Consider the following 6691-nt stretch of genomic DNA (forward strand, 5'->3'; position numbering starts at 1 on the left):
TTGGGTTCCACACTTCAACTTATCAAAGTTGTGAAATTATTCCTTGTCTTAGTTTTTGTCCAAAATTGTTTTCGTAACAAAAGCGTGATTAAATAGTTTTTAAATATAAATGAACGTTGATATGAATGGCTATTTATCAAATTTTTCCGTAATTGGAGGCCCCAAGTAATCGGGCCCAATTAGAATCTTAATTGTATCCTCTTCTGGTCATAGTTAGGCCCCATTTAATTTTTTTTTGATGTCCCACCATATATCTGACGCCTGCTCGACTAAATCTGGGCATTAAACTCATTTGGAGTGGCACAATTTTCACCCAATATTAAATCTTTTTGTGTCGATATTTGACAATTCGGCATTGTGGGTGAATTTACACGTCTTCGTTTATTAGGTGTATTAATCAATACTCATTTCTAACCTCCGGTACCAATTATTTAATTAACAACAAATCCGGCTCATACAACATTTAACTGCTGGTATTAATGTAATGAAATAATATTTGCATGTAAAGGCGAGAAATTATGAATTTAGAGAGAGAATGAAGTGAAATTTGTTGACATCCCACGTTCCCATATATTCTCTCTTAAGCCTCACGGCGGCCTTGTACCCTTTTCCGCCACAAATCTTTGGTATTTCCCTCTGTTGTCGGTTTCTTCAAAAACTCTTTTCTTTTTCTTTCACCAGTAGAAGAAGAAGATTAAAAACTCACTAATTATTGCTCTACTGAAGCAATAAGTAAGTGTAAAATGCATTTTCTCCTGGTCCCCATTTGCCATTTTAGACTACTTCTTGTTTGTCTTTAATTTTGTCCATACAAGACCCCGCCTCATCATCATCAACATCTTCCTCAACTCTTTTACTCTCTCTCTCTCTCTCTCTCTCTCTCTCTAATGAAAGCCCCACCTAGCTGTATTCAACTTAGAAGATTTGTGTGTGAACACATCTTCTCAAAACAATAACCCTCCAAATTTTTTTTCAATTTTTATGGTTTTCCAAGACTTGCTTTTGATAGTATTGTTTTCTCCATCCCAAGACTGGATTTTTTTCTCTACACCCACTACTACTTCTTTAGTCTAAAGCAGAGATAAGTGAAAACCCATCTCCCATATTCTTCCACTTGAAGATTTTCAAGAAAACCCTTCACCAGGTGTTCTTGGCTGCTTCTTTTTCACTGTTTGCTTATTCTTGTGTCTCTTCTTGTTGGATTATAGTACAGTGAACAAAGTGCCTCGGTTGCATCAGCCATCCTTGTTTGCTACTTGGATTGGGATAAATGGATCATCTTTGCCGTATAACAAGAGTGAAACAGTTGATTTCTTGGGAAAAGATGCAGAAAGTTGTGATATTTTCGATGGAAATTGGGTTAGGGATGAAAGTTTTCCACTTCATGAATCAAAGGATTGTAATTTATTGGATGAAGGCTTTCGTTGTTCTGAAAATGGTAGGCCTGACAATTTCTATACTAAATGGCGTTGGCAACCTAAAGATTGCAACTTGCCCAGGTTAATTCTTCTTCTGATAGTGACTACTATATACTGTGTTTAGTTTCTGCTGGTAATTTAACTAAAGAATTTAAGAGAGAAGAAAGTGAATGGATTACTTCAACACTTTAGGCTTTCATATGATGTGTTTTTCTTGCATACCATTTGCTACTGATTTTAGCTGATTAAGATTTTAATCATTGAACTTAGTTATATACACTGACACTGCACAATATTGTTGCACAATTTGAGTGGTTACATCAGGTTCTCATTCAATTTTATCTAATGGTGTGTAAAAAAACATATAGAACTTAACTCTTACTATATTGGCTCTCATTGAGCATCGTCTAAAGTTGTTAACTTGATGCTTTAATTTTTCATTGTTATTCTTGAGAAGACTTTGTGCTTAGTAGGGTAATTTTTCATTGTTATTCTTGAGAAGACTTTGTGCTTAGTAGGGGAGAGCTTTTCATAGTCTTTTCGATGATTATTGACTGCAAATTTTAGTCTTCTAATTACTCTTTTAAGCAGATTCGATGCAAAAACTATGTTAGAAAAGTTGCGAAACAGACGGGTTGTGTTTGTTGGAGATTCAATTGGAAGAAACCAGTGGGAGTCTCTACTCTGCATGTTATCTTCTGCAGTTCCTGACAAAAGCAAGATATATGAAGTTAATGGAAATCCTATCACGAAGCACATGGGTTTTTTGATTTTTAAGTTCAAGGATTTCAACTGCACTATTGAGTACTATAGAGCTCCATTCCTAGTGTTTCAAGGTCGTCCACCTTCACGGGCTCCCCGAAATGTTAAATTGACTCTGAGACTGGATCAAATGGTTTGGAGCTCTGCTCAATGGAAAGGGGCAGATGTTTTGGTATTCAACAGTGGTCACTGGTGGATTTATGAGAAAACTATTAGAGAGTAAGCTCTCTTTTCTTTCTTTTTCAATTTAAGCCCATACTTCTCTTGCTTGTTTACTGATAGAATGAATCTGCCAGAGCACTTTCTATTATATTTTTGTGTCAAGAACTCAAAGTCCTCACGAGTGACTACAAATAGATTATAGCCTGCTACTGTTAGTATCTTTTCATAATTACCAACACAGCGAAAAGTTGTATAAGGTACAAATTGTTGCGATAGTTGTGTATATTTCCCTTCTAGATTTTTGCATTTCAAAAATCTGTTTTAATTTAAAATCTGCAAAGATTGGTAAAACATAAAGAAAATAGTTAATCACTAAATGTGTAGTACATAGAGAAAACTAGCATTTAAAACCTACAAAGTTGTTGAGCTACTTTATGGCAAGGATTTTTCATGGAAAAGAATAGTATGCCTTAGAAGACCAAATAACTGATAACCATTAGCAAGCACCTCGGCTTCCGTGCACTTTACTTCTCTTCTTCTGCTCTCTTTGCACATAAAGGAAAAATGAACTAATGGGCGGGTAGAGAGGGCATAAACCTATGGGGTTTCCCCTCATTCATTGTCAGATATGCCCTGATGTTAAATTTGGCAGTGAAGCTAATTGATCTAAACTAGGTACCTTGAGTAGTGGATATGTAAGCACAATAAGTTTGACAGGGCAGAGACTGAAATGGTTCAGTAATGGACTCAGTTACTTTGCAGAAAATATAAGATTTTAAATTTGAAAGGTTATCATGCTATGGAGACCTAAAGGTGGTAAATTTAAATATCCGCAGATTGAAGCTCTAAAATATGTTCGAGCTCTTTCATTTGGCCTTTTTGTCTTAGACTTTAGGTTGGCCTTCCATCTGAAATTGAAAGGGTTTAGTGAGGTATGGGTAGTAGTTGTCGTTGGATTCTATGAACTAAACACTGCTACAACTATTATGTACTTGTAGGAATTTTTATTAGGAGAAAAGTAACCAGAATTGTTTCAGATAAGTATTGTCCTCATCACGTAAATTTTGTTCCTCAAGTTGTTTAGATGTGTTGCTTCCCACCACTAAGTGGTGCATTAATATTAAGCACTTTAAGCTTGGACATCAATGTTTGTTGCTTTTGTGAATCATAATCTTGATTACTGATAACCTAATATACTTGTGACTTATTGATTTTTGTACTTGATAGGGGATGTTACTTTCAACAAGGTGGAGAAGTCGATATGACGATGAATATTGAGACTGCATACAGGAGGTCAATATCGACATTGGTTGATTGGATAGGTCATGAAGTGAATATGACCAAGACACATGTCGTATTTCGGACTTATGCTCCTGTTCACTTTAGGTATGTCTTGGTCTTGATCTGTTAAATGAAGGCAACTTTTCATAAGGAAACATACTGGTAATAAATTTTGTTGAGATCTGTTGCTGAATACATCATATTACAAGTGTGAGGAAGAAATTTAGTCCAAAATGGTAATTTCAGTTTAAAAAGAAGCTGAGAAGGTTGACCCCTTGAGTTTTCTTCTAGTGGTTAAATAATGGTGTACAACAACAATAACATAACCTGTATAATGCCACAAATGGGGTCTGGGGAGGGTGGCGTGTACGCAAACCTTACCTCTGCCTTATGAAGAAATGGAGGCTATTTTTGAGACACCCTTGACTCGAGTAAAATAATTCAAAGCAAATTTGAAAAAGAAATACAGTGATGAAAAAACTAGAGAAAAGAACAATCATAACAACAAATAATACGAAGCAAAGGAGACAACTAGTGGTAATAAAAGTCACAAAGAGATATAGAAGAATAGTGATGATATTATCTGTATGGAAAACTAGATTGCGTTCGACTGTCCACAAACCCTCTACCTTAATCCCCAACCTCTATACCCAATCTAGGGTCATGTCCTCAGTAAGTTTCAGTAAGTTGCAGGAGTGTCAAGTCATGTCCGGACACCCCCCAATGCTTCTTCGGCCTACCTCTACCTTTCTTTGGACCCCCCATATCCAACCTTTCACACCTTCTCACTGGGATATTGGGGCATCTTCTTTTCACATGCTCAAACCATCTCAGCCTCACTTCTCTCATTTTGTCCACCATGGAGACCACAACTACCTTGTCTCTAATATCTTCGTTCCTAAAAGTATCTTTCCTAGTATGCCCGCATATCCATTTCACTCTCAGTATCCTCGTTCTGCAACTCATTTGTTGGATGTAAGAGTTCTTGACCTGCCAAAACTCCGCCCTATACAACATAGTTCGTCTAACCACCACATTATATAGCTTACAAGCTGCACAGTGTGTATACGCAAGTCTCTGTGTATTTCTACCCGAAATTGTATGTTTCCTTAGCTTTTACAGACGGTTTACGAAAATAATAAGTGAAATGTCCTCCACCCTAATTTTTCATAACTCATGACCTCCTCTTCCCCAACTCGTCTCTAAACATGCATATTCTGTGGCATTGATTATGTTCAAATTTCTAATTTCAAACATGGACATACAGCCCATCATTTGAATATAACACCGTGATCAATGTGCTGTCGGAGAAACAGAACAAATCAAAAACATGGAATTTGGATTTATTGAATGTAACAGGGATGACATTTCAGAGAAGATCTTTGTATTACTTAGGTCCCAAGGTTGGACCAGCTCCTCTCTACCGCCAAGACTGCAGCCACTGGTGCCTCCCCGGTGTCCCTGATACATGGAATTTTCCCAACAAACTTGTTAATCGCCCATGTGGCAGGTAAAGAGATCTTATAACCATGTTGCTCCAACATTTCAAATGTTACACCTCATAATGCCCTACTACGCTTGCAGTCTCATGGACTATAAGACGCGTACCTTGGAAAGGGAACTCGATTAGAAAAACCTCAAATTTTGTGCCAATGGTGAGTGGGATGTGCCCCTTTTAAAGATTTGTTTGGGGGATTCTTGTGGAATGAGTACTAAGAGTCTCGAGTTTGATCTTGGCTATTCTTGTAAGAGAACATCGCTTCCCCCTTAATGTGAACTAGGTTTAGTCGAGGGCTCAATATGAATATGAATATGAATATAATAATAATTGATACAAGTAGCACTAGAGGAGTTTTTTTAATTAAAAACAATTCCTAATTTTTGTGCGTCTCTACTCCTTCCCGAAGAAATAACAAAAGAAGTAGCAAGTACACAAAATGATCAAATATAGTCAATGTGACTCTTTTTCTAATTCAACGATTGCTGGCTCAACAACAACTTTCTGCAATAAGTGATTAAATGGATATGAATTACCAAATTTAATGATATTAATATATAGTTTCGTTTTAATTCACTATATATAATTTCATCACTATAAACACCTTAACTTCTTGTCCCACAGAATCACGATGCCACCAGAGTTTTCCCTCCGTTACTCTATCTCTATGTATTGCTTATCTGTTATTCATATTAAGGATGTATGAATGATCAACAAAGATTTTTTTTGCGACAAGTATATAAATCTTTCTTTTTTATATGTACAAGAGCTTTATGCTACGCATAATATAATAAGTTACAAATATTTTAAATCTACGCATAATATAATAAGTTACAAATATTTTAAATATTTCAAGGTAAGAAATCGATCGTTTCAATAAACAATGCTTAAGACATAGAAATATAATGTTCAAGCAAAATACGGTAAGTAGTACTACTTATTTTCTCTACCGCTAACCATCTTTATGTTAAGGTAAGTAACTATAGAGAAAAAAATTTCAATGAATCTAGACATATTGTGAACCTAAACAAGTTTAATCATATCTTTTCAATTTTCACACTTGGTGTTTGAAATCTACTAATCTAGATCCGCAAGAAAACTTAGACCCTATCATATCAAGTTATCAACTAACCCTTCGACCATAACAGATTGATTATTACTTTCAGTTTATTTTTTAAATTTTTGTATACTTACAACTTAAAAGGAACATGTAAATTTTACCTACTCAATCGATCTTACAATATAGGAGTACGTACTAGTAGTAGTAAAAAAATTAAAAAGCATTGACCAGAAAATTTTCTCAAACAATAAAATAACATAAATTTTCATACCCGATGTTCAAATGTTACAGAGTACAATTGATGACCTACAGTATGATTTTGTAAACAAACGCAACTACTAATTATATTTATAATACTAGACGGACCCATTCATTTCAACTTGCTAGAAAATATAAAATTTTAGATATGATATGATATATAGCCTATCTATAAGCCAATGGTACAAAAGTACAATTAACTTATCACAAAAACCAACAGCCAATATTGCTTCAGCATGAGCTAGTAATTAA

The 6691-nt window shown here is 35.3% G+C and overlaps 1 pseudogene; it reads left to right on the forward strand.

Annotated features, from left to right (window-relative positions):
• The first annotated feature begins 121 nt into the window (after positions 1-121).
• On the forward strand, positions 122-3768 carry LOC125807808 (protein trichome birefringence-like 10; annotated as a pseudogene).
• Positions 3769-6691: the final 2923 nt, after the last annotated feature.

Source organism: Solanum verrucosum, unplaced genomic scaffold (genome assembly GCF_900185275.1).
Source record: "Solanum verrucosum unplaced genomic scaffold, falcon-dt-bn FXZP01000183.1, whole genome shotgun sequence".
Classification (NCBI taxonomy): Eukaryota; Viridiplantae; Streptophyta; class Magnoliopsida; order Solanales; family Solanaceae; genus Solanum; species Solanum verrucosum.